The sequence below is a fragment of the Lycium ferocissimum genome, chromosome 11 (assembly GCF_029784015.1).
Source record: "Lycium ferocissimum isolate CSIRO_LF1 chromosome 11, AGI_CSIRO_Lferr_CH_V1, whole genome shotgun sequence".
NCBI classification, from domain to species: Eukaryota; Viridiplantae; Streptophyta; class Magnoliopsida; order Solanales; family Solanaceae; genus Lycium; species Lycium ferocissimum.
In genome coordinates, this window is record NC_081352.1 from 52,555,261 (window position 1) to 52,566,496 (window position 11,236).

The 11,236-nt window shown below is 33.7% G+C and overlaps 1 pseudogene; it reads right to left on the reverse strand.

The window, feature by feature from the left end:
- Window positions 1-5,023: 5,023 nt before the first annotated feature.
- On the reverse strand, window positions 5,024-8,831 carry LOC132036987 (organic cation/carnitine transporter 7-like; annotated as a pseudogene).
- Between the last annotated feature and the right edge of the window lie 2,405 nt (window positions 8,832-11,236).

Genomic DNA, 11,236 nt, shown 5'->3' on the forward strand with positions numbered 1-11,236 from the left:
ATATGCACAAACAAATGTATTTCTAGGCACCTGTAAAATAACCTAAATTAGACATGCGCAAATGGCTAATCTTGGAGCCAAAGTATTTTTGCTTGGATTCAATAAACAAATGATCTTGGCCAAACAACCACCTAAATTTGTTTGATATTTTTATCGGAAAAGGCTAAATGTACCCGTGTCTTATTCAAAATAGTTTAAATATGCCCTCCATTTGAGTATTTGTTCAATTATAACACTATTAGTGTCTGCTGTTATACTTTGGCACTAATTTGAAGAAGCTATAAAAGTACAATTTTTCAATCTTTTAAGGAAACAAAATCAAATCTGCACCTACTTAAACTAAATATGTATGTAAATATTGTACACTTACACTATAAAAGTAAAAATATAGTAACCCCGTTCAAAAAGAGTGTCCACTTAGCTATTTGCACACCCTTTAAGAAAATACTAACTCCTAGGTAAAAATAGGTAATTTGACTACAGTACCCTAACTAAATAGGTATTGAAATTTGGTCACTTAACACTTAATAAGGGAAAATCTAGAAAAATAAGGTTAATTTTTTCTTGATTTAAAGTGAACACTCTTTTTTAACAAAAAAATAAAGGTTAAGTGGACATTCTTTTTTAACCGGAGGGAGTAATATTTTGGGAGATGACATATATATACATAAGAATAGGGTATATTTACAAAATATGACAATACTTTTCAGTTTACAAAACATAACGATAGATTTCTTACAAAACATATACTAAGAATTTCACTCAAGGCTTAAAATTTTCGCTCAAGATTTTGTATATGAAAGTTGTATGAAATGTGTATATGTCGCTCAAGGCTTAAAAAATTCGCTCAATATTTTGTGTATGAAATATATATATCTCACTCAAGGCTTAAAAATTTCACTCAAAATTTTGTGTAAGAAAACTATATGAAATATGTATATCTCGCTCAAGGCATAGAATTTTCACATTTTTCGTGTATGAAAATGGTATAAAAACAGTGTGAAATATGTATATAATTGTATAAAAATTTGTATAGAGTTCATGTTAGGTTTTTGAAAATTTAATACAACAATAACAACATTTTATACAACTTTCCTACAATCTTCATACAAATTTGATATAATTTTGAATCTCGCTTTGAAATTCGGTTGAAATTTAATACAACTACAACAATATTGTTTACAAATTTCATACAATATTAATACTAATTTAATATAATTTTCTTATTGTTAAATGCACGGAGAGAAAGTTGACCTTCTGATTTTAGGTCTCATAATCTCCTTTTATGGACTTTGCACACATTGTCAGGTTGAAGGTCCGCATAAACAAGTCAGTTTACAAGGAATCCTTATAGTACTGAAAGTGCTTATGTTAAAGTCCAATATTTGCTATGAGGCGTTTTAGTTTGTTTAGAAATTTGTATATCAGCAAAAAGGGAAAGAACCTTCGGTGTTAAAGAATCTCAATTGTTTGAGTAATTGAATGAAACGGGTCAAGAAGATAATAGATGTTGAGATTCAATCAATGAATCGGAAAAAGAGCAGCTATCAGTACTAACTAAAACATTCTTCTTTGGAAAACTCAATTGCTGCCACTTCCGACATTTGAATACCAGCTAAAAACTATATTTTCTTCATCTTGCGATTATCTTTGTCGAGGTTCTAACATAGCTGGACATAGGCACCTGTTATAATTCTTAGATCTGAAGCAAATGTTGAGTAGAAGGGGGAGAAAGGGAAGGGAAGGGTGGCGGCTGGGAAAGGGGCAAGGGAAGGGTGGTGGCTGGGTAAAGGTCAAGGGAAGGGTGGGCTTTTAAATTTTCAGATCTGGTATAATTTGTAATTAAATTATTATGTTTTGTAAATAAGAAAAAGTATCCTTATGTTTTGTAATATAGTGTCTTAGGTGGTATTATTAGGTCATTTTCCCAAATATTTACTGATGGAGTTCCAACCATAACGTAAATGATTGAGATCAAAGGAAAAATGTATTTGTAATCTTCTCAAAACAAATAAAATATCGAAAGTAAATTTACAACTAAAAGTCCCATCTTCTTTTTGTAAAAAGCATTTAATAAGGTAATGAGAGTAAGAAATTTAGGTGTGTACAACTTATTTTTTGATTATTTAAATTTTTAGATGTGAGGAAAAGATGATCATTTTATTAATTTAGTACGGTTTTCATAATCGCGCGAAGGGCGGATAAATTTTCTCAATAAATTGAGTTTTTTTTTTTTTTTTTTTTTTTTTGGCAATAAGTTGAGTGTTACTTGCTCAGTTCGAATTAAAAAGGTGATTCCTCGTAACTTTGTCATTATAAATCTACATTGGTTCATTGGATGCTATTATTTGAAGAAAAAAAAAATTGTTTTTCATATGTATCTTTTCTCATACGTATTCCCATGTACATTTGATTATAAATTTTTTGATATGTATTCCCATATAATCTGTGACTTATCTTTTAAATTCTCGTTCAACACAAACCGTCATCCGCTAATTTAACTCCTCTCCCCACGAAAGCTCGTACATATTAAGTCCCAATTATGCTCTCACCCTCGTCTAGGTCCATATTCATTTTGAGATCGACTAATTATATTTTTGAACTTGTTATTAACTACCAATTGAATTGTAAGCCTTAAAACTTATGGGGTTTTACGTGTCACTTTTGGTGTGATAGACAACTTTACGTTGTACTTTAAGAGGGATATCAATGTTGGTGATAAGAATTCTGATCACGACAGAGCAATCAAAACAGATGAAACGAACATACAAGTTTAAAAATTACATGTAAATAATTATTAAATTTTAATTATTCATCTTGACATGGGCAAACAAGTCTCCTCACGATGACAATCCACACTGATCATTCATAGAAATTTGGACTTTAATTTTCTTGTATAATTATTTATCCGAAAAATTATCTTAAGAATACTAATGATATTGTTTTACAAAGTAGAACATTATATAGCTAAGATACACGTGCGCAAATACGTTAGTGCGAGAGGCTAAGACAAGATATAGGAAGGAAAAGGTGGTGGCCGGATGAGGAAATTGTCACCATCACTTCAAAACCAATTCGGGCTGGCAGAGATTTCCTATAGCTCCAATCCTATATGATTGTCACCGGAAATGGCAATTCCTACTTCTAGATAGGGGTGTACATGGACCGGGTTGGTTCGAATTTTTTAAACACCAAACCAAACCAATTGTGTTGGGTTTTAAAATTTATACACCAAACCAAACCAATAAAATTCGGGTTTTTCAATCTCGGGTTGTTTGGTTTTCTCGGGTTTTTCAGGGTTTTTTTCGGAATAGTCTTGATACAAAACATATAACTTTTACTTCAAATATTTCTTTAGTCCTAGTAAGATACAATTATATAATTAAGGTGTTTCTTAAGAAAATAACACAAAATATGAGAAGAGTGATGACATTGTATTAAAATATTCAACAAAAGCTAATATAATCGGTTAAAATAAATATTGCTAATTAACAAGCCATAAAAGAAAATGATCATAATCTAAAAATACTAAGTCATGCTAAAATAAGTATTACTTACATGACAAAGAAAAAAACTTAAGTTATGTATTTTTACTCAGAAATCAATTACGCAAAGCAAAGAATAGATATCCAACATTATTGTCATTCCTAGTGGTAAATTGAATTTCTTTTGTTAGGATTAGTGTTGAGTTGGTTTTGGTTTGGACTTTATTTGAGTTACTAACATCATAGGATATAAAACTTATTGAAATTCAAAATTTTAAGTTCAAGCTTGAATAATATGATAATAGATAAAAAATTACGAAAAAATTTAAGAAATATTTATAAATTACTTTACAAATAAATATTTTTATGTATAAAATGTTTTAAAAATTGAATACATGTAATGTCGGGTTGGTTTGGTTCGGTTTGACTTTTTTTAGTTAAAACCAAACCAAACCAAACCAATTATGGTCGGGTTTTTTTTTCCAACACCAAACCATTAGTCGGGTTTTTTTCTCGGTTTGACTCGGTTTATCGGTTTGGTGCGGTTTGTCGGTTTACTTTGTACACCCCTACTTCTAGATATGAAAGTAACTGTGAGTAGAGTTTCAGAAAATTACTCTCAAATCTCAAAGAAATTGGTTGACTATATATAGGAGGTTAAACTCCATTACCATCAACAATAAATGATAAAGCCTCTATTGGTTGCTCTGTCATGGGGCTTGGAGGCTGAATTTCGCAGGTACCATGGTTTAACAAGCATGGCATGGTCTCTACAAGTATTTTAGTTGTACCTAGTAAAAATATGTTTTCATTTTTCACCAAGATAGTTGAAATACAGGTTGATATGGTAAATTTTGCTCCTTTCCATTTAATTTTGGTCTCATATTATTTTGTTATTGTTATCTTATAACACTATTTTAATAAGTTCCGTGCTATCCTTAACTCCTTATCCTAACAAAGGGCCAATGTAGAAAGCAACAAATACTAGCCTTACCAGATTGCTATCAAAAAGTGGAGGCACCACCTGCAATCCTCCCATTTACTTATCATGACAGATCACTTCAGCTTGAAGTACTTGAAGGAGAGAAAATGGCCATTTTCGGTTACGATACCTTGAGAGAAATGAACTGTTTTTCTACATTGGTCATTAATGCAAGACAAAGTTGTTGCACATTATGGAGGCTGCTGAAGTCAACAAGGGCCAGAAGGAGGAAAGTGAAACATAGGGACATGCTGAAGAGAAAAAATTGTGGAGCAGGCAAAAGTGCCAATAAATGTCGTGGTTACCAGAGTTCTTATTTAAAATTTCTTAATGTTAATTTTTCTCCCCATCTTTTGGTTATTCATTCAACATTAATCACAGGATTGAAATGCATCAACTAATTCATGCGTAAATCCAAAAGAGTGCGAGACAAGGGGACACCAGACAATTTTCCCACAAAAACTTCTAGTATAGTACTAACATTTTATCTAGTAAAAGGCCTGCTTCTACACAAGTTGATCTTTTGAATAACAGCACATCAGACAAAAACTTATAGTAGAGTACCAACATATTTTCATTTCTTTTCCTCTCCAATGTGGAGAGAACTTCAATACAAGTAAAATGATAATAAGTCCAAACTTTAGACAACAAGAGTATCCACTAGTTCCCTACCCTTTGTCTCTAGTGAGGAGAGCATAACACTGGCTGCTGATAAAACTAGAACTGCTTCAAAAGACATGATTGCAGCCATTTGATGGCACCCTCTTACCAATTGCACGACAATAATAGGAGAAACCATGGCCCCTATTCTTCCCACAGAAGTTGCAACTCCAGTACCAGTAGACCTTATAAAAGTTGGATATATCTGCATAGAAGACAATAAAATGACAAACTGAAGTCTCCAGAAGAGGTTTTGAGCAGCGTTTGCTTCTAATGAGCCAATGGCCCCCTCAAAATTCAGCATAACTTTAGCAGTTGACAATTAAAGCTGCATCTAGGAAGGCAACTCTGCACTAAAATCAGAAAACCAAGAACGGAACCTCATTATTAATTAAGTCCCACTCAGATAGTAGTTGACAACATGTATTGGCAGACTCTCCAAACGGTATCATATACCCATACCTATCAGCCAACAGAAAATTGGCGAAGATACCAAGGCAATACTTCATAAAAAGATGTCACAAAATAGGCCTTCACCTCATAATTTTCTTTTCACTGATTAAGAATCAGAAAACACAAATGATTCACATGAACTAGATGCATTCTAATATTATTTGCTTAAGAACTCACACACATTTCAACATCAGTACCAATGCCAAAATAAACCATTTTAGAACTCCATTATCATTTTTCAAATTAGAACTCTCTTCTGCACCGACGAGGTAGTTGTTAAACATATGAACTAACAACTAACAAGAAGAAGAGAGCTGCAGTACTAATTGGACAAGGTTTCTACTCTCTTTTCAAAATCAATACGTGCATCTGGCTTGAGAATGAGGTGGTTCCCAAATATAAACCACTCTAAACCTTATTAGAGGCCTAAGATCGATTGGAAAGATTTTAGCTTCTTCAAACAAATGAAACGTAATCTTGAAGTAAACTTTTTATATATGCATTAAGTTTGATTGGACGGAAACAGGAAAGAGTTTTCATGTCTAGAAATTGCATAATGATAAGGAATTGATGGTTACGTCTCGACTATAGACACCCACAGCGGCGAAGCTTCCCAGGATGAAAGTACGAGCACCAAATAGAAAGGCAGTAGTCAAAGCAGGCAGTTGAGGTGCAAGAAGTGGTAAAAGGAATAGGAAGCATAAAGCATACATAAGTGCCATAGTGAATTTCCGACCAACTTTCTCCACCATTATAGCTGATAAAAGAATCCCAGGGATCTCTGAGAGACCAAATAGGGTAACTTAGATTTTACAACTTGTAATTGGCTACAATATATTAGGTGAAAGAAAATTATCTAATGATTAATTGAGACGAATATGACAGGAGTAAAGGAAGATTGTTTTACCTGCAAGACTATTGATGAGCACATTTGTGTAAAGGCTCTGATCATTGTTCGTGTGCAAAGCAATTGCCGAGTGTTGACATTGTCCACTGCTAAAGAGCGAGGTCAGCAATATAATGCCATAATATGAGAAGGAATTTCCACTATAAACCACCCATAAGAGGAGGGTAAACCACCCATAAGAGGAGGGTATTTCTACGTAATGTGGGGGACAAAAGCACAAGTAAGGATGAGAAGCCAGATTTAAGACTTGAGATTTTGTTTTTTCCAGGAGAAAGCAATTCCTCAGTCAGTTGAGAAGAGACAAGCTTTCCAGGGGGAAGTTGTGTCTTATTGACCACGGCTATTTTCTTCAGAATATCACAGGCGTCTCTTGTTCTACCTATGGCACACAAATATCTAGGATATTCTACCGTAAATACAAACAACAAAAGTGCTGCAAATGATGGTATGGATGATAAAGCCAGTAACCATCTCCAACCCAATCTTGGCATAACTATCTGCAACATAAACAATGAGAATGCCATAAGTTCCAAGGGTCTATTGGAAACAACCACTCTACCCCACAAAGGTAGGGGTAAGGTCTGCGTACACCCCACCCTCCCCAGACCCCACTTGTGGGAATATGCTGTGTATGTTGTTGTTGTGTATAAACAATGACAATGCCATAAGTTTTTCATTGTTCGGTGAAGCATATTTTGATAGTGGCACTCAATAATATTATATGAAATTATGGCAGAATTTCGATAACTAACAACAATTACTGTTTCGTTTGCATGGTACTATCTGAGGGGTTAATAATATTATCATCACTTAAATGAGATTAGACTGTCCTAAAGGTTAGAATGAAGAATCAGTAATAATTGTTCTAGCTAACATATGTCACTAGTCCTACATACTTGCAGAGAAGAGTTGCTACTAGCTACTTTGACTGCTTCTGTGTTTCAATGTGGAAATAGAAGATTATCACATTATGTAGATGGTAGCATTTGGATGCGCGACCAAGTAGAAGATCAACAAGTAAGAAGACATCAAGTAAAGCTAATTGATACAACCAAAAACACATCTAGAAAATTAAATTAGTAAAGGCTAGGAGATGATTCCAAATGCTGCTAAAACAAGCACTTCACATTGCCAGACATAGATTTAAGCTAAACATGATTGCACTACAGACCAAAAAGAGCAAAAGAAAAAGGATGTAATGTACCAGAGCTAATATAGCCTGAAGTATTGTTCCAGTTGTCCAAAAACCTGTAGAGATAATCGACCACATGGCCCTGTTTTGTGGAGGCACAAATTCAAGAAACCAAGATCCATAAACAGGTTGTCCACCTATTCCAAATCCAACCATCATCCGCACAGCAAGCAACCAATTATAATTTGGAGAAAAAGGCACTGAGTGCTGCAGATACTGTAATCACTATTGCAACACTTAGAAGACCCTTCCTGGTAACAGATAATGAAATTAGATCAGCATTGATTTTTTCTAAGTTCCCATATCGTAAAAAATAAAAACTTGTTCATTTGATTATATTCTTACCTTCTTCCGTAAGTGTCCGAGAAGGAGCCCCAAAAAATAGCTCCGATTAGCATGCCAGCGAAAACGATAGTAGTCATAAGGCTTTCTTGAGTAGGAGAAAGTGCCCATTGGGACCTTAGAGCAGGTCCTATAAATGACAGAATCTGAGTCTCTGCTGCTTCAGCAATATAACAAAGACCCGCATAACACATCACCATATACTGGAATTTACCAATTCCAACTGATGTGAGTGCTTCATCCAATGTGTAAACAAGGCCATCCTCTTCTTCTTCTTGTGCCATCTCCCTCCAGTGAACAGAGGACTTAATAATTCCTCTTTTCAAAATGGAATATGGAGTTCATTGTATTTGTATATTCCTTACATCAAAGTTATAAAGTTACTGCAATCATATGGTCTCCCTCTGCTATAAAATAAGCTGGAAAATTTGTTTGTTCCTAAATGCTAGTCAACTGATGAGAGGCCTTCAATTAAAAAAAAAAAAAAAAAAGGGAATCTTTCTTCTTTTGGTCTTCTTATTTTATGTGGATGACACTGCATCAGTGTCCACATTGAATTTTCTATTATAAATTATTTAAGAAAATTCATATTTTTTCTTTTTCAATTCCCCATCACTTTCACCACTTTCGTCATCCCCCAGCATCTTCATTCTCCGCCTTTCCCTTCATTGAAGGCGGATACGGGATTTTCACTAAGACGGTTTGAAAAATAAAAATGTAGTGAAAAGTCAAGGTAAAATTTGAACCCCTTAACTACAGAGCCAACCTCTAATCTTGTGTTTAGAGGATTCAAAGCTATATGTACATAAGCAATAAAAAAGTTACCTTATGTATATTGCCAAGGCCTGCTTCTTTCCACCAACATATAAAAATTCTTGAGCCGACAGTCTATCAGAAACAGTCTCTCTACTTCACACAAGTAGAGCGTACCCCCACCCTCCCACTTGTGTTACCAGGAAGGGTCCTCTAAGTGTGGCAATAGTGATTACAGTATCTGCAGCACTCAGTGCCTTTTCTCCAAATGAGTTTTAGATCACATCAAAGGGAGACAATGGGGGAAGGGGGCTGGTGGGAAGATAGAAAAGAAGTGAGTTTAGCTAAAATGAACTAAGGTAATAAATAAATAAGTCATTGACCCGCCTAAATTTAAATGAGTTGCGTGAATTATATTTTCATGGGTTAATTTTACCGTCACAGGAATGACCCTCAAAGGTTTAGATGATTATTGGAGGATGATGAAAAGGTACAACACTGTGATCTGTGAAGATAGCTAAGCAGAATCATATATGAAGCAACCAAGCCAGGGACGGATTGAGGGGGGCGGGAGGGTGTTCCTCGCCAAAAACTTACAGTATATAGATAGGGTACTGTGTTTATGTACGTGTATAAATTTTGAATATTCTAAACAAATACAAAGGGTTAGCTCAAGTAGTTCAGGGTGTTCAAAATTCTCTCCATCGTCCAAGGTTCAATTCCCCGTGATAGTATTATTTTTTATGTTTAACTTTTATTGTTTTTTCCGGACCTCCTGAGTAAAAATTCTAGATCCAACCCCTGAACCAAGCCCCTCAAATATACAAACAACACCAAAAAGAAGACAAAATAAATCAGCCAAATGAAATTGCTTGCATGTAGAGAAAACTTATGAGCACCATTATTTTTTATGTTTAACTTTTATTGTTTTTTTCGGACCTCCTGAGTAAAAATTCTGGATCCGCTCCTGAACCAAGCCCCTCAAATATACAAACAACACCAAAAAGAAGACAAAATAAATCAGCCAAATGAAATTGCTTGCATGTAGAGAAAACTTATGAGCACCATGAATTTTGATTTCTAGAAGTCAGTTAGTCGTGGTCCACATCTCGAATCTTATTTGACTTTGGACCACAACAAATAATCAAGTGCCACAAAATTTAAACAAGCTAAAGGGAAATTTTTGAAATGTTAGTTGCAAACATTAATGTGAATGATTGAGCTCCGACGTGGAATGTCTTGGCTTTCTATCTTCCTTTCTTTACCAAACTAACCTTCCCATTCTTGGTTATTTACTTGTCATCCTTAGTGTCTCAAAACACTCCCTCCGTTTCATTTATTAGTCTTTCTGAACTTGCGTTGCACGTTTATCTCATGTTATTGTTATACAATTTGTAATGTCAAATGTTGAATTTTAATCATATGAATATTTGGAGAATTATTATTTGAGTTGTAAAAGCATGTGAACATACAATATTTATTTGCAAATCAATGTTTGTTTTAGAATCTTCTCCATTATTCAACATAATGAGAGTTATGTTCTGCTTGATTTTTTTTAATAAGTCAAAGAGATTTAGTTTGAGATAATTAAGTACAATTATTTGTTTCTTTTAATCTAAGTATAATATTTTTATTATACACACTGCACACACGCACTTGTCAATTGTAATTATGTTGAAAAAATCATTGTTAAAAGCTTTAGCTCATGTTTGGAGAGTGGAGACAACCTTCTTAGTGTACGTATTGCCAAGACTTTGCTCCCGATTGTAGTCATAGAGGCAATCAAATTTTTAATTATATATTATAGTCTGTTGTTGATCTAATTAGATTTAGTTCAAAGTAAAAATTGAATCGGTTGACAAAACTGTAAAAATAAAATTAGCTTTTAAAAAATGAAATATTATTTGCAAAATATGTAGAAATGCCAACGAAATAAAATATTTTTTATAATAAGGAACTGAATGATTGGCTTAAAGCGAACCAAAAAGCACTAAAATATTCAATATGTATCAAGACACACTAATTTGTAATTTAGCCACCGTAATAATTTCAGCCAGCCAACAATTAAGCCAAATAAATAAAAGCACATCAAATTTATATATGAAGATATATGTAGAAACTTTAAAAAGAAAGAAGATTTGAAGAAGGCAAATATTGCTTATACATTGGGTAAATTTTGCAAATATCTTTGCAATGCTCCATCGAAGCATTTGGTGGTATCAACATCCAAGAGAAACATTGTTTAGTTCCTCTCCAATCAAGAGGTTTTTGTTCAAAAAAACGTAAGAATGTTTATGGTGACTTTTCGTATAGGTATAGGCGTATACCAATGAATGTTTGCCTCTATTTCTAGTTTTTATTTATTAGTAATAAATAGGGCCTCTATTTCTAGCTTTTATTTATTTACTAATAAATAGGGTATCTAGGTAAATAAGAAGAGAATTTTAGTTAAATATACTATT